Below are 26,755 nucleotides of genomic sequence, written 5' to 3'. Positions count from 1 at the left end.
GATCAAACGGATATTCGAAATTTGCCAACAGGCAATCGAAGAACTGAAAGAAACTTGGAAGATGCCTTGAACAACGGGCAAATGGTACAGGCCTCACAACATAATGACGGCCAAAACCAGCATAATGGTATTTATTCATTATTCTCCATTAAAAATATAAAAGAATTAAAATGGCCAGACAAGGTTGACAAACCAAAGGACGACTCAGAAAAACAACACAAAAGACAGAAAGAAGTCGTGGAAAAATTAGACAAAAAGTCTAAAAACTTGCCAAACCAAAAAAGATTGACATATGAAGGAACACGGCAGTTTATCAGAAATCTAAAGCCTATAGGACAAGAGACACCGAATCCTATTCAACAAGTGCACATGATGAAAAAAAAGGATGATCTACTACAAATAAAAAAACAGGATCGAGAATATATCAAAGATGTGGAACTAGAGAGTACTTTAGAAAGTTCCTTAAATGAGTCAAATAGGCAAGAATCACTACTACTCTTATCAGTATATAAGAATGAAAGCTCGCAAGAGTCAATGGAGGATAGTGAAGTACCTGGAAACAAAGAAAACAAATCACTGGAAAGTCTAGAAGCCCCGGCTTTGACCTTTCAAACTCTGCATGAAAAAAGAATGCAAATTGAGAAGAAAAAGGATTTGGAAAAAAAGCAACAACATTTGCTTAACACCGTGATTGAACAATCTAGCAAAGGTCGGGTAAGAAAGAGCACAAACGCAAATAAGAGCTCAGGATTGAAAAGCTCCTATGAACGCGGTGAGACAAAGGATAGAAGGAGCGATAAGAACAAACCAGAGCCCTTCAATAACCAAAACCATTTATACCAACTAAGAATGGAGAGAGTCTTAAGAGCAAAGGATGGCTTGATCTTAAATAGATCAAATTTAATGAAACTCCTGCATAATGTCCCACAATTGAGAGTTATCGAACCGAAAGGCATAAAAATTGTAGAATTCCCGCATGAAGAACATATGGACAGAATATGCATACACTTAAAATCAAAGGCGGTCATGAACTCAATATGGCAAGCAGCAGACGACCTCCGAGTACTGGGTTTTGATGTCAAAACAGAAAATCAACAACAGAGTGAAAAAGATCTTAAAAAGAATATACCAAAGAAAAAAAGCTCCAAAGAGCTAAAACAGGCCTACGGGGACCAAAGTGATGATGAAGTGGACTATAGACCTATACGGTTCTCTCCAACAGTACTACGGGGCCCAAATGCTCTTCGGATGAAAATCAAAGGAAACGAGAAATTGAATCTGGCCGCCGAATCGAATACTGAGCATGCCATCAAAACAAAAATTGATACAGAAAGCTCATGGGGATGGCTAGCAGAAACACTGGATACAAAAACTAAAGAAACAAAAAACTAGATCGATGGCCAGGATCTCCGAAGAAAAACAAAATTCGCCTCCTGGAACACTAGAGGTTTTCATCATTTGGTTGAAAAAATAAACAACAAAATTTTGACCGCATACATTATTTGCATTCAAGAGTGTTGGCTGCAAGAAAAAACATATTTACATGGTGCGACCTGTTACCTGAACAAAGCTCTCAACGGAAAAAAAGGTAGACCTTCTGCAGGCCTCTTAACCATTATAAAGAATACGTACGGTGGAAAAGTAATCCGTACGATTCAACCATCCTCTCAGATACAAATAATAATTCTGCAACAAGAAGCAGAAGGAAATGGCAATCCAAACGAAAGAGGAAAAACAAATACTCTAATTATCTTTAACTTGTATTGGAATGTTAAGGCCAAAGATGGACAAACTTTACTGGATACACTTACCAACCATCTAGATCAACTGAGATCAGAATACGATAATACGGCATTAATTCTGTGTGGTGACCTCAACATCACCTGTGATAAAAATAAGAATAATCAGGCAAATATGACAAGTCACAATCGACAAAAAGAATCGAGAGCGAGAAAATGGCAAATGGAAATGGAGAACCGTGACCTTTTACAAGTGAATGGTAATGTTCAAGGAGATTTAGTAGGACAACCCACATGGGCATCGTACAATTCAATCGCAACTCTGGAATACTTCTTTGTAGATCGAGAAACTTTTGGCACAATAATGTCTCTAAATATTCTACCAACAAAAAGTAGTGATCATAAAATTCTAATACTCACTTGCTCAGAGACAAATATCGCTAATAAAAATGACAAGGAACAAAGGAATATTTGGCCAATTGAAGTTGATACAAATGAGGGTCGAAACAGACTGAGAATAACACTAAAGTGATTCCTTTGCTAACCAAATCGATAAAAAATGGGAATCTAAAACAGGAAAAGATGTTGAGTATGAAACTTGTCTTACAATTTTCAGAGTGGCCACCGAAACTAAAAGAAGGAACACAAAAAACAGGGTGCACCATTTTAATGCTGAAATAGCGGGGAAAAAATGACAGTTAGCACGAGACTTAAGAGCCCTGAAAAAACAGAATATTGCTTGTGATGATATGGCAATAAAGAGTAAGGCACTGAAAAAAGGGCATCGAAATTGGATCAAATCCCATAGGGCGATACTGTTTCAAAAGGACTCTGAACAGATGCTTATGGCAATACGAAACAAAAACGCAAAATATTTATGGTCTTTGCTAAATCAAAAAGGAAATCAACAAGGTGAAGAACAACTTAATCCTATACATGAAAGCAAATGGGAACAATATTTTGAAGCAAAATACAACTGTGAGCTTGCAAATGAGTTATTCCCTCCAGTCACCGACAAGGAAAATGGCTGGGACATCAAATTTACGAAAAGCGAAATCCTAGCATTGATCACAAAAGTGAGCAGATCCAGAGCCCCAGGGCCAGATGGCCTGACAAATGAAATATTAAAGCAAGCCCCGGAGGTATGGGCAAACATGTGCTTTGTACTCTTTACACGAATAGTAAAAATAAGGCAGATTCCAGAATCTTGGACAACATCAATTACTATTCCGATACATAAAAAAGGAGACAGAGCATGTCCAGAGAATTATCGTCCAATATCTTTTTTGGACGCCATAGGTAAACTCCTTGCCGGTATATTACTAAAAAGATTAAAGGAATGGATTCAAACTTCTGATAATTTCGATCATAGACAAGCAGGCTTCGTAGAAAAAGTAGACTGTAGTCTGAACCACCTTATTCTAAATCTATTAAAAACAAAGACCATCCAAGAAAACCAAAAACTCTTTATTGCCTCAATAGACATGGCGGCAGCTTTCGACAGAGTGGATCGACAAACTCTCTGGGCTAAAATGACAGAAAAAGGCTGTTCGAGAGATCTGATAGAAGCCATTAAAATTCTCCATACAAATACATCGATGCGTGTGAGATTGGATCGAAAGGAAAATCTAACAAAGGCAATCGTAACAAAGTGTGGGCTTAAACAAGGATGCCCACTAGCGTCCATACTCTACAACTTCTATATCCTGGTTGTAAAAGACTGTTTGGAACCATCAAGAGCTTGCTCTCCTAAAATAGGAGAAACAAAAATAGGTCATCTACTATATGCAGATGATCTTATAGTGATGGACAAAACCCCAATCGGGCTACAGAGGAAACTGGAAGCATTAAACACTCACTTGAAAGAAATCAAACAAAAAATTAATCAAGAAAAATCAGTCATAATGATAATCGCAAAACCAGGTCCTACTACCAATAAAGCTTTCAAATGGCACATAGAGAATGAAGCAATAAAAATAGTGAAAGACACAAAATACCTGGGAGCAATCGTGAGCGCGAACTGGAGTGAGCAACCTTGGATTGATCATCTACAGAGAAAAATGGATCAACTAACATCACAGGCATTAATACTAAAAAGAAAGTTCTGTAAATTCTCCATTCGCCCGATTGTAGAATTTTACAACGCTAAAGTAATCCCTACCGTAACATACGCGGGAGAAATGGCCCTGAGGATCCCATGGGAAGCGTGGGACAAACTTGAAGCCAGGTTCTGGCGTAAACTGCTGAAAATTCTATGTGTCCCAATAAGTATTATACGGCACGAGCTGGGATTGTATTCTATGCAAGCTCGAATAGTCTGGAAAACACTGGCCACCTATAGAAAAATCTTGCTGGAAGATTGTTCAAAACAATACAAAATACTAAAGAAGGAAGGAGGAAGAATTTCCTTTTGGCCTGTGGACGAATGGAAACTGAAATGCAAGGAATGATTGCAAAATATGAACGTATCAATGAGAGCCCTATGTCAACATCCGAAGAGGGTAAAAGTACTTCTGCTATCAATTGATTGGGCAGAAACAGAATGTGCGAGAGTGAACTCGAGTCATCATACCTTGTCTAAAAAGATAACTAGATACCCACAGATATTGCCAGGATATCTACAAAAAAGCACCAATCAGAATCATAGAGATCTAATAATGTGCTTCCGTTTGAACATCCTAAGAATAAGGACAAACCTAGTCAGATATGGCCTGGTAAAAGAAAAACTTTGTAGATTATGCAAACAAGAAGATGAAACGACTCGACACCTAATCATGTTTTGCCCTGAACTCAGAACCGAAATGGGATGCCTATTACAACCAACATTGTCTCCAGCATGTGATCTAGATTCTGACCTATGGTGGTCAGCCCTATATGACAATCCAAATAGGAAAACTACTAAAGCCTTGGGAATCTTTCTTGAATCGATGCTAAAGAGACTTGAAATGGTTCAAAAACACAATGGACAAAAATTGTTTAACACACAGACAAACCTGGATCCAATCTGATGTAGAACTAAGAAAGAAAGAAAATAATAGGTTTGGCTTGTGTATGTGGATGAGGGAAAAATGTGTATATAAGCAAAAGTTTGTATTTTTTTTTACGCTGAATGCTTTAAAAAAAAAAATACTTGTAACAATATGTTTTATGAACTGTCTGATGGATTCCAAGCAGTGCTCATAATCACTGCCCTTGCATACATTTGTGCTGTTCACACATTGCACTGTCCACAATTGTGTTGTTGTATAACTACGAAAGGAAAACAAGCGAAAAACTCATAAGAATGGATTAATCAGCAGCAAAATGAATTATTATATGTAATATAAAACAGGAATAAAACTGATTCGGACAATTTGAGAAGGTCATCTCGAGAAAGCATGTTGTAGCTAATTTCATTAGTCTACGACACCATGAACCCAGAACCAGGCTCTTGATGGGTTTGAAAGGCAGATTAATTCTGGCCATTACATCTGATAATCATTACAAACACAAATGACTGTATGTTGAGTTAATAATTGGCAGGACACCCTGCGTTCCATATATTCTAACTTTGAGCCCTCAGTCCTTCCACATAGGGGCTTCCCTCCAAGGCAGGAGTAGCCTCTTCCATGGCGCTGTCTTTACACCCTCAGATGATCCTGAATCAGCACAGGGCTTGCAGGCCAATACTTGAATATATGGCCTGTAATCTAGACTTTATGATTTGCTAACATGATCCGCCCATTCCGTCTTGCCAGCTATATGTTGACAAGTAGAATATAAGTCTGCTTGGCAGACGTGGGCACAAGCGGGCATGCGATTTCACTCCCTTCTTACTGGGAATGTGATTTACTATGCCTCAGTAGCACACTTTGACTTGCCTAAATTCATCCCATGAGGTACTAAGGATGAGCAAATGTTGCAGAGATGAATTTAGGGTGGTTGTCATATGCTGAATGTAGCGTAACATGCATCCAACCCGGCTGTATGTTTCATCAATGTGTTTTGTTCCCAAATGCATTTTTGACAAAACATGCGAAATGCCATTTTTAGTTTGGTCTATTAGGTGGTGCTAGCGTCACCTACAAGACGAAATAAATGCATTACAGTACAGATAGGAAGAAATGGCATATGAGAAGGGATGCAAAGCTTGTAGGTGTTGTTTGGTTATTTATCCACCCGTTGACTGGACATGGCCCTGGTAATCCCTATGGCCATTCCCACCCAGTTGCTGCCCTTCTATGACCAAAATACCTCCTCATGAGAACTCTTTGACCTTGCTTTAATCAAGCGTTACCATCTTCTGAGAGTTAATTACTTAATTGGAGCTGTAAACATGCTACTGGTGTAATACAAATGTCTTAAGCAGGTCTGCCTTCAGTCACTCAATTTATAAGCACTATGCATGTCCCTCGCTGAAGTTGTAGGCATTTGCCAGGCACTTCTATTAGAAGACCAGGTACAGACGGTGTTGCACCTGCTACCATCAACAGCTGGTTAATACAACTACGGGATTGCCTGGCAAGCGTTTTTCCCATGCCTACAAAAGCCTACACTGTTGGCATTGCCAATGCTTGTTTTTTTTATGGGACGGTCCGGGCCCATAGTCCCCTCTTGGACCTCTACCTCTCCTCCAGCATTTGTACCTAAACCCTTCTTCACCCAATTTCTATTTTTAAACCAAAATCTGTATTCCGATTTTGACTGATTTCTTCTCCAGGTGCGTATTTTATGTCAGTTGTTTGGCATAATGCCCTGAAATTCGTACGGCAATCGGCCAACTGTTTAGTTCCAAACCTTTGCCGCGTTTTAACAACAGCTTGTTTCTGTGCATGATATTAGCAATTCTCATCCATTCGCACTTTCGGTATTGTGTGCAGTCTTTTCGGAACGTCACCCACATTTTGCAAAACACTTTCACTATTTTCGCCCAATTAATTTCTATCAGACTGTGGTCGAGGAAAGATTACCCAAACACATGGGCCCGGATGTTTGTCCGATGTTATGAAGAACATACCTCAAATGCTTGACGTAAAATAGCCTCCAATAGCTGAACTGTGTGTCACAAGTCTTCTGACGGGGTGCCAAGTCATCTTACCATTCTTTTCACGGTTACCTGAAAACAGACAATAAATGGAGGCACAGGGGTGCCCCACGGCCCCCGCGAAGAAAAGGCCTCCATCAAAGTAAGAAGGGGGAGGAGAGGAATACAAGGCTTTACACGTACCTTACACGCCAATGATCTGCCCACAGCTGACTGGGTGCTGCCGATAGTTGTAAGGGTATTCATGTCGTCTCACGTGATTGCACATTATTAATGAGCCGAGACACCTGTGGTTTCTGATGGCCACCTCTCTCCTGCATGTCAATGGGTGTTGTGAGGAAAGGTCCAGCCTACCATTACATAAGGCGCTGTCCCTCTGTGCAGCAGAGAGGCTCCTGTGCGTGAAACCCAATAGCGTATTCTCCTTACGTGATACTCCACTATCAAGCGTGGACATCAGCCAATCTCCGGCTTTTCATTTGTTTGCTGTCTTAAATTACAGAGGGAAACAGTTTAAACCCCCAGGGACAGCATGGGATATGTTTCACCAGGCCTGGCGTGGCATTGGTGAGTCACATGCATGCGTGTTCAACTGCATGCATGCTTATGCAGAAAGAGCGTCTCAGACACTCGCACACATACATACATGTACACAGCTCCCGGTGCACAAGAAAACCTAGGGAGCATTGTCAACTGTGGTCATCTAACAAGCTTTCGAATTACAGACCCAACAATGCAAACCATTTGACGCTAGGACCCAGCGTGCATGCTCATGTAAGCTTCCAGCTATTCAAAACTATCATTTCCGTGTCGTTTGGTTGGTGTTCATTTGTCATGTATGTTGCTGCTTTGTTTACGCTTGGGAAGCAGCAATTTGGCCCCCATGTTCACTGTTTGCATTGTAGTGCCTTACTGCACGCGTGGGTCCTGCATGGCCTTCAGGATGCAGTCAACGAAATATATGTCTGCCCTTATCGCCGGACATCAAATAGTGAACAGAGTAATGCAGTGTTTGTTTTTATAAAGGGCGTCACTTATACTGAAGAAAAGCGCATTCTTATTTTCCTCATGAGCACAATATCCGATGGTCTAGGATGCCATTCAAGCCACAAGAGGTCTTTGGGAAGGTCATTTGTGTTAGTCCATTTTCACCCATTTCAAAGGAGCCCCCTTTTGCTTTAACCATCATATAAATGCACAGCCAATGTACTGTGCTACAATCAAAATTCAGCACTTTTGCACAAGGATGCCGTTGCCCCTGTAGCCCGCACTTAAATAGCAGTTAACATATTTTTAAAGCTGATAAAATAGCTCAGTGGACTAATGCTGCTGCTGCTGCTCAATCCTGTGTGTTGGTTCAAAGTCTGGCTATCGCTAATCAACTCAGCTGTTCAAGACCTCAACATAGATTGAATACTCGTGAGCTGGGGTTTAGCGGAAAGTTGTAGCGCTTAGACACAGACTTCGTGCTGATACTAAGTGGTTTATGAATAACATTGTATGTATATTTACCATTCTGCATAAAAACGCATCTATTTGTATATGCAGCTCTTTGAAGTATTTACTGCCACAGAAGCAGCAGTAGGCATCATTAATTAATTTTTAATTATTGATCTGTTGTTATCTATTTTCAGTTTTTTAAGTGTTTTTGTTCTAATCTGAATGGTGTTTTTAATAGTATAATTTTTATTGTGATATTTCTCATATATGTAATTATTGTACATTTCCCTGTTGCACCTGTTGCCTTGTTCACGCTATATTAAAATCCTAAAATAAAATAACATCAAAATTACTTTGGAGGTGAATAAAGAAGGTGACAGCAATTCGCAAGTCCCGCCGCCCCTCCCCTCCTTATCATTGTCAAAGCTATTGCACTATCTGAAATATCGCTAGGCCGAGTACAATAGTTAATTTCACATTCTTAATGTATCAAGGACTTGTAAGAATGTCACTGTATTCTCCCTTGTTCCCTCCCTGCCTTGAAGCGCTTTGAAACACATTGGGCCTCATTACGAGGTGGGCGGTAAGGGTTAACGGGCACCGGTAAGGAGACGGGTGCCGGTAAACCCTTACCACCCTATTCCGATGTCCCTTAGCGGGTCCCGCTATGGGCACCTGGTTTTATCAGGCACCCATAGCGGGAGCCGCTAAGACACTAGGGAGCTAATAAAGGGCCCGCTGCTAGCGGGCCTGTTATTAGCTTCATTCCAATTCCCATTGAGCCCCATGGGGGCTCGAATGGGAATGGGGAATGGTTCTCGGAATGGGGTCTTACCGGGTCCTCCAAGGTTGGAATGACCCGGTAAGTCCCTATTTCGACAACCCGGACCCGGAATGCGGTAAGGGGGTAGCCATGGTGCTAATAGCACCATGGCTACCGCCTACCTCGTAATGAGGCCCATTGTGTATAGGCACTATAGAAATAAACTGTCAATCAATCAATAGCATGGAGAGACAAAGTTACGGACAATTGTGTCGACCGCAGAAAGGTCATAAATTAAAGGAATGAATGAAGCGAGGGTTGAACTGGTGAGTACAAAGTATGCTGGTTGAGGGCAACGTCCTTGATTGTTATAAAGCCATTTTAGGGGGAAGGTAGGGGAGGACTCATTTATTTGCAGGTATGGAGCGCAGTTGGCCATGCCTGTCAGATTAGACAGTGGGTTAATGCACCTGCCGGAGAGCAGTATGTATAGGGTGCTGACCATTGACGAGGTTCATGATGTTGTGTTATTTGGGGTACTTCTGAAGTCTGAAACCTTTTTGCGGGAGGTGGCACAGTGTGGCATGTAGAAGAAGAATAAGGGAAAAGTCGATTTTTTCAGTGACAGTAGCAGGAGCATTGGGAATGCAGATGATTGGGGAAAGGTAAAGGGGCAGCAGGACATTTCCCCGAGGAAGGCTGGTATGCATTTCCTGCAGGTCTGCCCAAGTGGTAATGCTTGAAAAGGAGAATGTTGCCTACTTGTCTGAAGATCCCCGCCCGACTTGTCTGTGGCAATGAACGCTTCAAGACGTTTCTTCGGTGCTCATTTAGGGTCTGAGCTCCCCTATCCACCACCTAACTTGATTCTTCTGTGCACAGGACCCCACACTCCATATTCCCAGGATAATCTGCAAGCCCTTGCTTTGGGTTCCATAGGAGTTTGTCAGAGGATCCATGCGCAATCTGAGACTGGGGGCGGTGCATGTGCTCAGCAAGGAAGCCGCTTGCTTAGCATTATGCTAATCTAGGAGACCTGTAATCTTCAAGGGCGGATATAAACATGGGGTGAAGGATGAAAAACAAAACGAGTCATTTCCCAAGAAGTCTCCCCATCCCTTGTAATATATTGATTGCGCGATCAGGTGAGTGCACTGAGGATACAAAACTGCACATATTCAAACTGCTTGCTCTGAGAAATATTATCTTATGTTAATGGGATTTACACCACGCACCGCTGCCATTTGAATAGCCTCCAGGCACTATAACATACACTGTTTTTCCCACTACCCTTTTCCTTTTAAAGAGCAATCTGCAATGCATCAATGTATTTTTGTTGCTGACATATGCAGGTGGGTTTTCCCAGCTGAAAGCAAGCCCCCCCCCCTCAGACATCATTTTGAAATGGGCCCCAGGCATCTTCATCTGGCCCTCGAAGCTTGGCTTCGGCTAGACCAGGAACCCCTGATATCGTGAGCATTGCTGATTTGGATGAGCCACTACTGCTGATTACAAGAGCGCTACAGGGGAGCCGCGCGCTGCTAATGATGACGACCATGACCATGTCTTGCCATCATCCATGATAAGCGAGCGACAAGAGAAACCTGACAAGCGTCCTCCTTTTGAGCCCAAGGGAATGCACCCTCCAGTCAATATCTCTGTCACAGCCCTTCGGGTGGAAGCCTTTCGAGAGAATCGGTCGGCTTGGACATGGATCTGTTATCTGGCAGGTCCACCTTTGCCTCTGTGTTATGTTATGTTATGTTGATTTATACAGTGCACCGCTACCACCCAGGACCAGTCTCCTGGCGCTCCAGCTTTGCCTCTGTGCAGCGGACGCATTTCGTGGGTAAGTCTGTCGCCAAGGCCGCACATTCGGTATTTGGGGAAATTGCGACACATATCATATTCTGGAAGTCGTAGGCACAGTGGACATACAACCGCCCATGTATACAGGTGAAATGTACTACTTTGACCATGCACGTAGGGGAATCGCAGCAATGTTATTGGCTTCAGAGTGCACGAGTCATGGTGTTAACCTGAGATCACTTTTCTCTTCCAGGTTACAAAGAAATCAGCTATTCCAGGAAGATAAGGTCAGGACCTTCCCCCCTGCACACATGACTATCACAGGTAAAACCTTTACAGTTATTGTCTTAAAGTGAATTGTGCTGCAATCATCCTGAAATATGAATTCTAGTATAAACAATGTCCATTTCCTAGCGTGCGCTACGATTTTGCCAAAATCACAGGGGTAGTGGAAGTGACATCACATGACCGTCGAGCACCTGGTGACAAATTACAGGAACTGACAGTATACGCCATTTGGAGGACCCCCTGCAGGCCATGCTGACGCCCACCTTCCCCAGCTCGGCAACAAATTGCACGCCGTGCCACACTCTGGGCCGGCCTAGATTACCACGCGTGCGCAATACGCACAAACATGCTGTTGCAGGGGCATGCCGCACACTGCACGAGGAGAAAGATATATATATATCTATATATGTGTGTTTAATGCATTATAAAGCACACTTTCTGAGAAAAATTGGCTAAAAAGTGCAGGAAAGCCCCTAGAAGCTGACACCAGAAAAAATACAACCCACTAGAGAAAAAGGCACAATAGACCTCTTGTAAGCATAACAAAGTTTATTTCCACACAAAAGGGAAAAGCGCCAACAAAGTACATTCTGCCAAAATCTGCAGGAGCAACACATTATGAAGGTGTGCAGTGTCATCAGTGACATCATTACATACAGTAGAAACCTGTGCGGCTGATTGGTGCGATCCTACACATAAATGACTGCTCTATAGGGGAGGCCAGGCTATTGGTACCAGCCTAGTCTATCCATCTTCTTCCACGTGGGTGATGCTAGAGTCATCATTTGTCAGAAGGCGGCCAAGTGGCACTCATATTGCAAACTAAACACCACATCTCTATCTATGTAACAAAGCACCTGATAGAAGCAGACAGGGGCCCAGGGGCAAAGCCGAGGTCATAGCAACTCACACACCTCACTCGCTCCCAGACAGGCAGGCATCTCTCCAAGGTCTTCCACCATCGTGCTGGGCTATCATCCCTCACTGCACATCATAGCCAAATCACGTGACCTGGGAGAGAAGGCAGGAATGCCCTGCATTCTGATCTTTTTGATCGATCGGGGGTCTAACAGGTTTTTGACCAGTGGTCTGGGACTGGCTGGTTCCTTGGAAATCAGAGGTTCTAAAGCTAGAGCATTTGGTGTGCTATAGCCTGGACTGGTGGGGGTTGCAGGCCTGTGCACTCCTTCTCATGGGATTGCGCTGTTCACAGACACTCAGCCCTTCTCCCATAGCCTTGCAGGGCGCATTCTTCCCAGGGTGCAAAGGATGGCAACATTTTAGGACAATGAAGGGTTTATGGATCTGTGTAGCTCTGGCCTTTCTCATCAGTGCCTGGGATACACCCATTCCTTTGGCCATGTACGCAGCCTAGGCCTGGGGTGCAGACTGCTGCGCTACGTTTAAGCTTTGTGGCAATATATGGCTGCTAATATTTAAGATGGCTGTTATTCCTGCATGTGCACTGCGCCTAAAAAGCATGCAATAATGTAATCGTATAGAAGCCTTCAAGGGCACCCATCTTCTCCCTGGGCTCTTCCAGTACCTGTGGCGGCCTTTGACATATTATGTAGCACTTGGGGATGTGGGAAGATCTTGCCCCCTTCCCAACAAAAGACAGAGCATTTGTAAATTGTTTTGTAGGGTAACACCAATCCCAAAATCCAATACATGAAAGTCACCAACAGTGCTCAGGAACATTAATGTTTTAATTAATTTAATGCTTTGCTATTAAAAATGTCATGACTCAATGAAAACATGTCCAATTGGCCACACAATGTAGACCAGTCTAGACAAGTAATAACATATTACAGTAAAGCATGTCAGGCCACATTTAGACATACCTAGACTGTTTGTACCAAAATGCCAGTCAAAGCAATAACACTTATCATGTTTGTTTTATCACAGATGCTGAGAGAAATGTACAATGTCACAGTAAGAAATGGCTAGACTGGCAACACCTATGCCAGTCTAGCCTGGTAGTTACACATAGCAGGACTGCTTTTTCAGAGATACTCAGCTAACAAAATTCAAGCCAAACTAAGAAATGACCAGACAGGCTGCACCAAAATGCCTCTATCCACTAGTACCACATATCATGCCCGCTTAGCCTGGACATGGATGACCATTACAAAATCATTGCACAATACCCACCTCCCCCCACACATCCCCTCTCCCTCCCCAAACCCCAAAATCAGCTCCTCAGCCCACCTCCATGTCCCTCTTCCTTGTCCCAGTGGTTACATACCAGGCACCTTGCCTTATAGGTCAGTACTGGGACGAGGAAGAGTGGGACTATGAGTGAAGATTACAGGTAACTAAGCCAGGGATTACCTCCATCTCCCACTACCTCATTCCAATACTTGTGTATGAGGCAAATTGTCACATACACAAGTACTGCGACGAGGAAAAATAGGGCTATGAGTAATGAATATTACCAATATGTAATCAAGGCATTAAACACAAGCAGTGGCGCAACTCTATTGAGCTGAATGGGCTTCAGCCCTCCTCCCCCAATATTTTGGGCTATGCTGATTCGACCTGGCTGACCTACAGAGCCGTTGTCGGGCAGCACAGGAAAATATGTTGTAAAGAATTTCACTGATAGTACCTACATTCAAATGCATAATTTTTTAGGCAATTGAAATTGTGAGGTGGGTTTAGTTTTGCATGCCAGGGGAGTGATTGGAAGGGTACAGAGGGGACAGGAGACCACTCCTTCTCACAGCGGTATGTAAGTGGGTGCTTTCAGACTTAAAATAGAGAGTTAATTGCTTGTAACATTGAAGCTGCACTAAAATAGTCATTAGAATGCGTAACGAAGTTAGATGCCCCCACACAAATAGGTTTGCCCCCCACCATCCGTGAAGTTAGCGCCTCTTTCAACATTTGAAGGGTAAGTCCCCCCCGAAATGTAGGTTTCAGTGCACACACACACCATTCACCATACACACACACGCACACCGAGCCACCCATACATATAAGTGTGTACCCTTTCACCATACAGGTGCACCCAAGAAGCCATACATACATATAAGTGTGCACCCTTTCACCATAAAGGCACGCCAAGGCAGCCACCCATACCTTTAAGTGTGCACCCTTTCACCATGCAGGCCCACCGAGGCAGCAACCCATACATTTGTGTGCTCCATTTCACCATACACTCACACGTGCACACCCAGCCACCCATAAATTTAAGTGTGCACTCTTTCACCATACACTCACACAGGCGCAAACAGGCAGCCATACATCACATCATGCACTCACTCATTCATGCACATTACATTTTATGCATATATATACACACACTTACACGCAGGCACACACATTTAAAGAAAATACATTTTCTTATTTTCAGTCCATTGGTCCAGAGAACGGGGCCCTCAGCTCCCTGCAGTAGCCAGGAGCACTTGTTCCTGTCATCTGCAGAGGATCTTGCAGCCTCCATGTCATGGGGTGGAGGGGGGCCCCATTGCATGACATGTGCTGGCGGGGCCTCCTGCTACACCACTGCCTTTGACCCCAAATGATGGACCAAAGTATGTTTTTAGGTATGGCTACAGTTTTGCTTGCCACCAGACCTCATGAAGAGGCATGTTAAATTAGGCCCCTTGTTTAAGTGAGCTGCTACATCCTGTATAACAAGTGCATACTGGAGAAAGGTCTGCCGGGGCAGTGGCCATTTTGTTGCATCATTGAAACTGTTTAAGTTGGGGCGAGATACTGGGTGATGCTTAAAATAGTTTGTTTTGTTTCCCCTTTTGGTGCTGCACTAGATTGTGCTTGTGGTGCTATTATTCTTTTCGTCTAGGCCTGCCGTTGGTCACATAAACTACCTAGGAAGGAGATTTCCAATCCATTAGGGCCACCATAAGCATACACATTCCACAGTCCTTTATATCTGCAGCGGGGAGCTAGAGCGCACACCTATCATGGCTACACATTCCACAGTCCTTTATATCTGCAGCGGGGAGCTAGAGCGCACACCTATCATGGCTACGAAGGCAGATATTAAAATGCACTCAAATAGGAGTTTCTCATTTGCAAAAGGAAACACACCTTTCCTGTGGTTATTAAAGAGCATCTCCCACTACACTTTTAATTCGTTCCAAACCCCTTCATATGTTCACAAATGCACTAAAAAGAAATGATCCTCTACCTCCCATAACACCCTCCTGTAGCGCTTTGAGACTGGGGCGTGTGAGCAGCAAAGTGGCTGCCCCCTACAGCGAATGTGGGCTCCAGATCGCGAGCGTCCTTGCCAGACCATGAATAAAAGGGGCTCACTCACTCTTCATTATGAGTGCTTTGAGTTGTACAAATAGTAGCAGTCACAGAGGCAGTCTTTCCATACGGCTAGGCCCTGATTTCCCTTGGCCTCAGAACTGCAATGAATGCTCAGTGCCATTCATTGGTACTGCCAGGGCTTTAAGTGGGATAAGAAATCCATCTCCCCAGGTCGCCCGGGGCGTCTTTGTCCATCGGCAAAGCTTTATAAAAGATAGCTTGAATTGTGCACTTTTCAAGCCATCTTTTACAAACCTCGAAATATGTCGAGGAGTCCCCAGGTTCGCGAGGGTTAAAAACCCTTCGGCGACCTGGGGAAACAAAGAGACACTAACTTCCTCTGGTGACCTCTCGTGTGAGGGGTCACCAGAGGAAGTTACAGTGACTGACGGAAGGGCAAGCCAGTCACAGCAACACTGTGGCTGGCTGGCACTTCTGTCAACTTGCCTGACCTAATGGCAGGCGCATCTCCCGTCACGGCTGCAACGGGATAATGCATCCCACCAACGTTGTGGTGGGACCAAGGGGCCCCGGCAGGACCCCGGCTCAACCCCACTTTTGGGAGACAGACGGGGCCTCACCCCGGCAGGCCCCAGCCCACTTAAAGCATTGGGTACTGCCTAGAATGGAATCGTACGCCGCGTTTTGCTGCCGGCCATTTGGGATCTGCGTGACGGGATATTTCTATTTGCTCAAATATATTGTCAACCAAAGCACGGGAAAATGCAATGGTTTGGTTGACAGTATATTTAAACAAACACTAGCCGCTCAGTGCATCGAGCTGTGCTGTAAGTGAATGGTCCGTGCACAAAGAGGTCGCTGTGTCCCACATATTATGTTTGCAGCTTCATAATCACATACTGCACACCAGCACTGCACTATGAAGTACCCGCAAATGGTGTAACGCAACCCAACCCAGAGAGATACGCGTTGAACTTGCTTTTTACTTCCAAGGTAAAAGACAAGAGGCTGCCATTCCTGTGCTGGAGCTCTCTGTGCACCACCTCGTTCAGTGAATTAATCCAAGGATCCATCCATGTGTCTTTCTCCTTTATTCGTTTTTAATTTGATCTCCTTTCACGTGATTTTATCCATCTAAATGCATTGATCTATCACACCAATCATCCTACTCATCACCCATCCGTTCACTTATAGCCATCTATTCATGCACACCCGACCATCACTCCCTCTCTTCCTTCATCCATCCACCCATTTACTCAGCCATCTAAACATCCTCTATTCATCCATTCTCCCAACCACTGATTGATCCAGCCATGCGTCAATCATCCATCAGCTTGGCAATCAACCTACCCCAGGCCTTCCTGATAGATAGACATCTTCAGGATAGGATCCATATATCCATCCACATCCATCCTTTTCTTGTTTTTCAACTCCCGCTTCAGCTATACCAGACTGCTTGCATGTGTTTCACTCTAAACGAAAAACAAACGTGCCAAGAAGAATAATAGGTCATAGCAACACATGAACAAGTCGGCTTGCTTTTCACTCCCTTACTTTGCCACAGTAAAACACTCTCTCTATTCTCTCTCCGTCTCTACCTGACTCTCTCTTTTCTCACTCTGATCTTTCTCCCCTCTCTCTCCATCCCTTTCTTCTCTCTCTTTGGGGAAGGCTCACTATCCCAAGCGATAATGATCTCTATCAATGTCTAGAAGGCTATTAGCACATACAGGTTGTAGCAATACATGTTTTGGAGTTTTAGTGATGAAGTAAAAAACAGTTTAATAGAGAGTAAAGTAAATAGGCAAACTGAGATAGTAAATTAAATCCTGTTTTACTTTGTAGTATTTAAATAACAAGGTTGTCTTCATAAGTTAAGTATTTTAATTGCAAACCTGGTTAAACTGGACCAGGTTTAAAATGAGCATGAATAATCTCTCATTTAAAAAGTAATCTGTAATTTCTCTGTAAGAAAGTGATCGCATTTTCCCACCAGTCAGCTTCCTCTTTGATGGTTAAATAGGTGTTGCAGTGAAAACAATGGTCCTTCCATAGTGGAGAAGTCTTATTTAAAGAAATCTTACCTTGAAAATTGGATTGTTGTTTCCCGGCCTGAAGTGAAAATGTTCAGAATTCAGTGAATACCAGTAGTTATTGACTGCACGCTGGCCATTCTGATTGGCTAAAAAGAAGTAAAAAACGATCTCCATGTGCTAATATACACGAAGCACAAATAAAGCTTCATTACGGACCAAAATAATCATGCACTTGTTTTCAAGTGCAAAGAACTGCACCTTACCAGCAGATTCTCCTTAGCAGTCATGTTGAACTCTTCTTGAATATGAAAATGATATACACAGTAGTGTTTATTGTAAGCACCATTTTTTATTTCTAAAAATACAGCACGTTTAATTTAGCTGGGGAGTGAACCAATTCGTGAAGGAATGCCATATTAGTTTATCTTCAACTTGTTCAAATGTCAAGGTGTTTGGGCTGGTCTGTTCAGAGGGTTCCCAAGTGTTATATATTGTATTAAAAACACCTATGCTCCTAAGTGCACAATTATTAAATAATGTATGCATTTAGAATATGCATATTGCTCATGCGATTTAAGGCAACCTGAACCTGTATTTTTAGTAGAAATTCAGCAAATCATATGGCAATGCCCAAATCAGAATAAGTTTCCTTTCTATTTACTTTCTTCTCCATAATCATTTCCCAGGTTTCTTTTGCCACCCACTTTTGAGTAGTGAAATGTGTGTGATTAACATTCAGTGACCTTCCTGCTGCATGACTCCCAAACCTGTAGTTTATTAGGTCTGTCTATAAGAACTTGCTCTCTGCCAGAGCGTTTGCAGGTACATATTTACAGGGACGCCAGATGCTCTGCGAAGCATGACACGTGTATGACATGTTTATTATGCTGGATGCATGTTTTGGTTTTTTGCTGCTTGGTAAATTTAAATGTTTTCAACTTTAGTGCTGCATTACATTGTGTTTGCATTCATGTTATTACTTTTTGCTTATCGCGGACTCTGTTCATGTTGTCAGACTACATAGAAACTGAATTCCCAATCCACAATAGCCACCTGCGGCTGAGCAAATTATGCAACCCTTTCTATATGGCTCAGTGAGACCCAAAGCAGACACTAAGCTGGGCGACCAGAGCAGCCACAGGAAGGAGGGAGGGGCTGCGGGTTAATACTGACTTGTTTAATTTTTTTGATCAGACATGCCCATTTCCCACTGGCCTGGCCCATCTATCCCCATGGCTCATGACATATGTGCGCCCTTGTCACTGGTGTGATTATCATTTTTGTAACAAAACACTACCCCCAGCCCCATGTCATGCAGCCTACATGGCTGCTTATGCTGGCTGGCTGGTGCCAGGAAGAAGAGTCCTGGCAGAAGAGAGCCATTGAACAAGGACACCGGCATCATGGACAGATACATATTTCCTTTAAAGGGGGAAAAGGTGTGCGTGTTGTGAATGCAATGCGTATATATGTGTGCGTGTTGTGGTGATGAGGGCCTGTATCAGCTCCATGAATGTAGGGCCTGCACTGACAACTGACATCCATTCTTATCTATGTGATTTTGTAGTATGTGGCTTCAAGGAGACACAGAGGTTTTTACAGGGAATAACTTGGGTCCTTAAGAATATATATATATATATATATATATATATATATATATATATATATATATATATATATATATGGAGCCCCGCCAGTCTTCGCCCCTCACTCGATCTTCGTCTCCAACTGTCAGCATCCGCACTTCTCCTCGAACCTCGAGCACACCCCGTGGGCTCAGGCTGGCAGGTGACGTGGCACAGATGTCATAGCAGGTGCCATATTACACATCCCCTTCTGTTCACAGATTACTTAACAGGACTATGCAAAGTTCATCTCATACACATATTCCGTCAGATGTTTTGGTCTCCGGTAGGTTCTCCCCAACCTTGGCTGGAGAAAATTCCCAGCTGCATGACCAGGCAAGGGAAATTTACCTCTGCAGTGTTCGAACACTTTCGCTTTCACTTTCTCAGTAAATTATTTATCTGCCTGATATTTTTCAGCACCATTCTCTCCCTCATCAGCATTCTCTCTCTCTCTTCTCTCCATTCCCATCACCAAAGACACTCTCTCCATGTTCCATACTTTCCCATCATTCAATCTGACAGTATGTCTAAACACATTTTTCACTGCATTTGGCTTGGACCATTTACTGTACCCATCTCTGAGAGCAGGAGAAAGTTTGATTCTCACTTTATCTCCTATAGTAGGAAGAGTGCGGTGTCTCCTAGTCCCAGCACAATGGTGGGCTTCTTTGTTTCTCAACTGACTACACCTGCTATTACTAACAACGCTCTCCAGCTTGCTCCTGTTGTACAATGAGGGGTAAACCTGTGAGCAACGATCCTGTGAGCAACAATCACCTCTCTCACTGCTTTCTCCCAGTCACTGCCATTAGCCCAAACCCACCTGATTGCTTCTTTCAAAACCTTATTAAAACGCTTTACAACTGCATTGGTTTGGGGATGGTATATGGCGCTTTTCTAACGTCCAATGAAGTTCCTCTGACAGTATTCCTCCATTTCCTTTGATCTAAATTGTGACCCATTGTCAGTCACAATGACTCTGGGCAATCCTTCCTGCTTACTAATTTCTTCTAAAAACTCGATAACATTTGTTGTTATCTTAGGTTTGATCAATATTTCAACCCACCTAGTTAGCAAATCAATGACTACCAGGCAAAAGGATTGTACTCCATTACTCCACATAGGACCCAAACATCCATTTCCAATTTGTCCCATGGGCATTCTGGACTATCTGTAGAACTCACACACACTTTGTCACTCTTATTGCAAAGGATACCATCTCTGACAGTTATTTCAATTTTCAGATCACAGCCTGACCACCAGTAGTCACTTCTTATCGTCTCTTTGGTTTTATTATTCCCTTGGTAGCCTTCATGGGCAAGGCTTATGAGTCGTTCACAAACTTTATATGGTGGAATAATGTTGTCACCACGCATTATCATCTCTCCCTGGACACACAGATCATCTGTTCCATTCCAGAAAGGTAAAACTCCCAATTCATCAAAAAGTTTTCTTTTGCGAGGGTTGTCTGCCTCCAATTCTTGTTTGAGTCATCTTAAACTAGTATCCTGTCTCAGGGTTCCTTCCCATTCCTCCTGCAGCACTGGCACAGAGACTATTGCTAAAACCACTTCCTGATTTTTCTCATTGTTCAATTCCACCACGGTTGTCAGACTTGACAGACAGTCTGCTGCAAAGTTCTTCACACCAGGTAAATACTTTACTGTGCAATTGTATTCTTGCAGTTGAGACACCCACTTTCTGATACGGCCTGACTCCTTATCCAGGCCCTTTGACGTAATTATTTCCACCAAGGGTTTGTGATCACTGCGGAAATCAAAATTCATGCCCCAGATGAAATTCCTAAATTTGTCTGCAGCCCATTTGATCGACAATTCATCTTTTTCAATGGTGGCATACGACTTCTTTGTTCCCTTGAGTACTCTCGAGGCAAAGCCTAAGAGAAATTCCTTCCCATTCTCTTCCTGAGTTACCCCTGCACCTAGACCAACATTGCTGGCATCAGTTGTTATAATCGTCTTCCCGTTACTCTTGAAATTCTGTAGTGCAGGAGTTCTCAACAGGGCCTTTTTGATGAATTCAAACTCTTCTTCACACACTTTACTCCAACTGAACATACTCTTCCCTTTGGTAAGTTCATGCATGGATGTAGTGTGTTTTGCAAAATCACGAATACATTTGGAGTAGTACTCCGCCCTTCCTAGAAATGTTCAAACTTGTTCATGAGAAACTGGTCTAGGCATGTTTTCAATTGTTTCTGCAAGTTGTCTTTTGGGATGTATGCCCTCGGATGAGATACCGTGTCCTAGATATTCAATTTTTTTTCTATTAATTTTGCATTTTTCCTGACTCAAAGTCATGCCTGCAGCATGCAATTTTTTCAAGACACCATCCAATCTTTCGTTGTGAAGCTTGAAACTGTCTGCATAGACTAAGATGTCATCTTGGAAGCATAATATTCCTTTGTCTCCATTGAAGAGTTTGTGCATGACTTTTTGAAATACTAAGGCAGCGGACACTAAGCCGAACGGCATCCACCTATAGTAAACAGTCCTTCAGTTGCGACGAGTGCTGCCAAGCACTCTTCGTCCCCAACTGCAGGACTGTTTCTGGGCAAATGCGGCTATTTCTACGGTACAGTACGGTGTATAAGAGCACTTGCCTCCAACCTAGAAAGAAGGGATTTAAACATTTATGACCACACTACATGGTGCACGAGCCACATATTCCAATATTACAAGTATAATAAAGGTACCTTAACACTGCTAACATGTTATAACCAGCGTTTGACTCAAACAAATCCTAAACCACATTTCTAGACAGTTTGCTGTAGCAAGAATAAAGCTGACAATCATCATTATTCAACTTCTACAATACCCTCCGCCTCGACAATGGCATTCAGCAGTGTGCACCCACCAGCTTTCTTTCTGGCTGAAATAGGAGAACGTGCAATACCCTGGAAAAGATGTAAAACATCCTTTGAGCACTATGCCAGCATAATTTGTTGTACAAACTACAGCGTTGAGAGGAGGAACTTCCTTGTAAATTTAAACGGGACAATTTCATGAGGGTGAGGTTGCATCTTTACACAACTAAGGAAGTCCTGGAAGTAAGAAGGCCGCAGGAGTCACATGGTTACCAGTGTCGATTGTGCAATCATGATCGTGAAACTCTGCTTCATCTTTTGCTGCATTGTCCAGGCTGCAACGAGCTTCTAACAAAATAGCTGGCCAAGTACTTTTGTATATTTACAACTGCGTCAGTGCATGAGTGGTGGGGGAGACTGATGTCAAGCACCCACACCTCGCTGACTTTGGCTCTTTTAGCCTTTGTGAAGGATTTGTTTAAATTGATAGGGGACAAATAACTCTAATCTAAAAAGAGAGGGGGAGAAACGTAAGGGGAGCATCAACAGACGAGTAAGGGAATTGGGTAATCTGTGTACCCTGAGGAGGGTCGCCAGAAAGTAAGGGTGCTCCCAGCGAGGTTGGGTCTCTGGCGTGTTTTAAAAATTTGTTATTGAAGAATTTTGTACTTTGTGAAATGTATGTAATAGTAAATGTTAATGGTTGTTGGGATCTGTATTTGTATAGCTAAGGTTTAAGTTAAAACCAAATGTTAATAAATAAATAAAAAATTCAAAAAATGAACTCCATCCTGTTGCATTGTCTAGGTCCTGCTGGTTAAGAAAAATTCGAAGATTTACCAGATCTCTCAGAAGATGAGGATGAAGATCTCAATTAATAAAAAAGGGGTGTCAAAAAGATTGGTAAACATTACAAAAATAAGTTGAGTACAATACTAGAGCGCTATGAATTTAGAAAAAGAGTGCAAGAAGAGGGTGTAAGTGTGGAGCAGTACATCACAGGCCTGAGAAAACTGGCCAACATGCAATTTCAACAATCATCTGGATAAACGTTTGAGAGATCAATTTATGTTAGAGTGCAACAGTGCAAAACTTAGAGCAAAATTATGGTCAAAAGATGACTCCCCATTGGACACTGTTCTGAGGGTAGCTAAACAAGTAGAGCACACAGAGAAATGTGTCAAAGTATTAGAAGCCAGAATGAAGGACACAAACGTAAAGACAGAAGTCACACCACAACCTATAAACTTGCCGAAAGTGAATGACACCATATCAGCTGTCAATGATAATACTGTAAAAAGGAAAACAGTAGACAGAATGCAGAAACCCACGTGGAGAGAAGACAGGAGAGGCAGAATGCCTTTTCGAATAAGGAGAAGAAACAGTCCGAGGAGGAGCACTCCAAGGAGATGTTTCAGGTACGATAGTGCAAACCATTGGGCAGACAACCCGGAATGCCCGGCTTTGAAAATGATCTGCTGCATATGGAAAGGCAAAGGTCACCTCTCAAGATGCTCCAGGACCAAGAAGCCGTCCACCAATTGCATTGGCAGTTACCACAGTCAAGAAGAGGGCGAAGAATGCATATCTATGGTGGCAACGAGGATGGGATATGAACCAACGCATGCATAGCGGCGGACGGCACACGGCAGTGAGTGCACACGGCGGGGTGCTGCGGGGTTCGGGGCTTAGATGGATGCCATCCTCGCCGTCATTGTAGTATGTGGCTTCAAGGAGACACAGAGGCGTTGCCAGTCTTCACCATTCTCTCCGTCTGCATCTCCAACTGCCAGCGTCCGCACTCCTCCTCGAACCTTGAGTACACTGCCGCGAGCTCAGGCTGGCAGGTGACATGGCACAGACATCATAGCAAGTGGCATGCTACACATTTACAGTGGCAATAGTGGCATATTTGGGGGAATCCAGCATGTAAGAATTGTACAGGGCAATGCTCACGTATATATTATAGACATGGGCTTCATGAATATGTGCTTTACAGTGGGAAATTGGCATATATTGTGGGCACTGTCATGAAAGAGTTTTACAGTGGAAACACAGGTGGTGACTTACAATCCATCTATTGATGGTTTTTATGTGCTAGCGTACAGAACCAGTTGTAAGCTGCATGATTTCGCAGCAAATTTTTCTAACACATTTTGCAGTGAAATGCACCCTTTCGGCTTGTTTGTATTTTATTAAAGTTGTATAGCGCGTTCACCACAGTGCTGAACACAGATTAGAATAAAAGTGGTGCAATAAATGTAAGAATAAATCATGGTAATGTAGCAGCAGAACGATCAGGCATAGTGATGAGAGTCGTTTTTTTTTTTAAACTAGTGCGAAAGAGGTGAAGAACGTTGGTGGAGCGCGAGGTAGAGGGGGAGAGTTCCAGAGTTTTGGCATGAGGGAGAAGAACAGAAGGGAGCCAGGGCACAGAGGTGAAGATATTCAGATGGGAGAGAGCAAGCTGGAGTATAAAGAGGGATAAGAAGGATGGAGCCAGCCCGCAAGTCCATTTGTAGACTGTACAGAGGAAGTGGAATAGGAGACAGTTGTCAAAAGAGAGGAGAGACACAGAATGTAGACTAGGGGCAATCGAGGTCCGATTTAGTAGAGAAAACATGAGACGGATAACTGAGTTGAAGACAGAGCAGAGACGTCCAAGAAGAGAGGCAGGGAGGCCAACTAATAGGGAAGAATAGTAGTCGAGATGGGAAAGGACGAGGGAACAGATAAGAAGTTTAGTAGCATGGGGAGACAGGAAAGGACAAGCAGGACGAATAGTGTAGAGGTGGTAGTGGAACGTGGGGGCAGTTGTAGAGATAGCTGAATCAAAGATAACTCCATGAATTCTCGCTGAGGAAGAGAAGGGGAGAAAAGCAGGAGGCATTGTTATGCCCGAGGGGTAGGCATAGGAAGAGAGCATGGAAGCAGGAAAGAAGAGAAGCGCGGTTTTTGTGGGATTCAAGTGCAGCAATGTGAGTGCATCCGTTATGGAACGGCAGAGAGAAGAGACAGGCGGAGACATTGGCATTAAGAGAGTCAGACAGAGCCAAGAAGGAAGAATAGGTGATACTCATCTGAATAGAAATGAGAGGAAAGATTGAAGGGGGAAATACGTTCTGAGAAAGGAGCAGTGTACAATGAAAAGAGAAGAGGGCCAAGTACTGAGTCCGGGGAACACAAAACTGGAGAGAGCAAAAGTCAGAGGAGAAACCGCCCCATGAAACAGACAAGTAACGATCTGAAAGATGATATGTGAACCATAGAAGCGCGATGCCAGAAAGACCAAACTAAGGCAGGGAAGGAAGAAGGCTGGGGTGAAGGTGTTTTCTTTTTTTATTTTTCTCTCTTTTCGCCCGGAGTACCCGTGGGGAGTGGTATGCCCAAAAATGCTGGGAGAGGATGGTATGTAGAGTGCATGGGGGAACGGTGGGTACTGTAATGTAGGTGCCCCGCCCACACGTCTCCTTACCTCGTTTAACTGCTGCTATGTCCCCTGTAGCTGGTGATCTCTCTTCCAGGCGTGGGTTCATGGTTTGGAAAAAACACCAGTTGCTGCTGAGCTGCAATTATTTCCATCCACTGTCACCCATCCATCCAACCAACAAGCAGCACCACCCCATGCATCATGTACACATTCACACCCATCCATCCAACCAACAAGCAGCACCACCCCATGCATCCTGTACACATTCACACCCATCCATCCAATCAACAAGCAGCACCACCCCATGCATCATGTACACATTCACACCCATCCATCCAACCAACAAGCAGCACCACCCCATGCATCATGTACACATTCACACCCATCCATCCAACCAACAAGCATCACCACCCCATGCATCATGTACACATTCACACCCATCCATCCAATCAACAAGCAGCACCACCCCATGCATCATGTACACATTCACACCCATCCATCCAACCAACAAGCAGCACCACCCCATGCATCATGTACACATTCACACCCATCCATCCAAGCAACAAGCATCACCACCCCATGCATCATGTACACATTCACACCCATCCATCCAATCAACAAGCAGCACCACCCCATGCATCATATACACATTCACACCCATCCATCCAACTAACAAGCAGCACCACCCCATGCATCATATACACATTCACACCCATCCATCCAACCAACAAGCAGCACCACCCCATGCATCATGTACACATTCACACCCATCCATCCAACCAACAAGCAGCACCACCCCATGCATCATGTACACATTCACACCCATACATTCACGCATACCTCTATTACCACCCGTGCCCCAACACCCAATCACACCTATTCAATCACATGAATCCATCCATCCAATCACACTCATCCAATCACACTCAAATATCCAAACTTTGTCATGCAAGCCAGTGGCCAAAATGTACAAACGAAGTTGCAGAGCTATGTGTCCCATTCAGGCACCCCTCCCATTCGCCCACCCCTCTGTGAACCTTCCAGCTACAGTGTACCTTCCTGCGGTGGAACCGTCCGCCACTTGTGGGCCATAATCCCTGCCCACTCTCCCCCAATGCAAAGCCCCCGGCTGAAGCGCTGTCTCTCCCCCACTCAACCTCCAACACTGTGTTTTAAAACTGTAGTATGTTCCCCACAGTAACTAAACTTTATGAGGCACCCCCTTCTAATCAGCCCCCTTGCACCTCATAAGGGACATGCCAAACACCGTAACCAGCTCCATTGCCCACACACAGGTGCACCTGCTGCAATCTCACGTTGATCATATTTATTTGTAAGAGACAAACGCTGATCACTGTGGATGCCGTTTTGTGTGGTGATTCGAACATAGGCGTTATGTCCCAAACAAGCAATCAAAAAAGCATAGAAAGGGTTTCTCGGAAGGATAGCTCAGTAAGCTATGATTGTAGCTCAGTGAGCTATGGCACCAGTGTATTAACCGCAGAACACTGGTTCGAATTCCCA

At 43.6% G+C, this 26,755-nt stretch overlaps 1 protein-coding gene across 3 annotated transcripts in view; it reads left to right on the top strand.

Annotated features, from left to right (window-relative positions):
- The window catches only part of PRLR (prolactin receptor), an 850,394-nt gene that overhangs the window by 611,634 nt on the left and 212,005 nt on the right, over positions 1 to 26,755 (top strand). For all 3 annotated transcript variants that reach the window (XM_069627116.1, XM_069627118.1, XM_069627117.1), the window contains one exon: positions 11,028 to 11,098. The gene's annotated coding sequence lies outside the window, so the exon portion shown is untranslated. The remainder of the gene's footprint in view (positions 1 to 11,027; positions 11,099 to 26,755) is intronic.

The sequence above is a fragment of the Ambystoma mexicanum genome, chromosome 6p (assembly GCF_040938575.1).
Source record: "Ambystoma mexicanum isolate Mex_15411 chromosome 6p, UKY_AmexF1_1, whole genome shotgun sequence".
In the NCBI taxonomy this organism is placed as follows: Eukaryota; Metazoa; Chordata; class Amphibia; order Caudata; family Ambystomatidae; genus Ambystoma; species Ambystoma mexicanum.
This window is presented reverse-complemented; position numbering and strand designations above follow the sequence as displayed.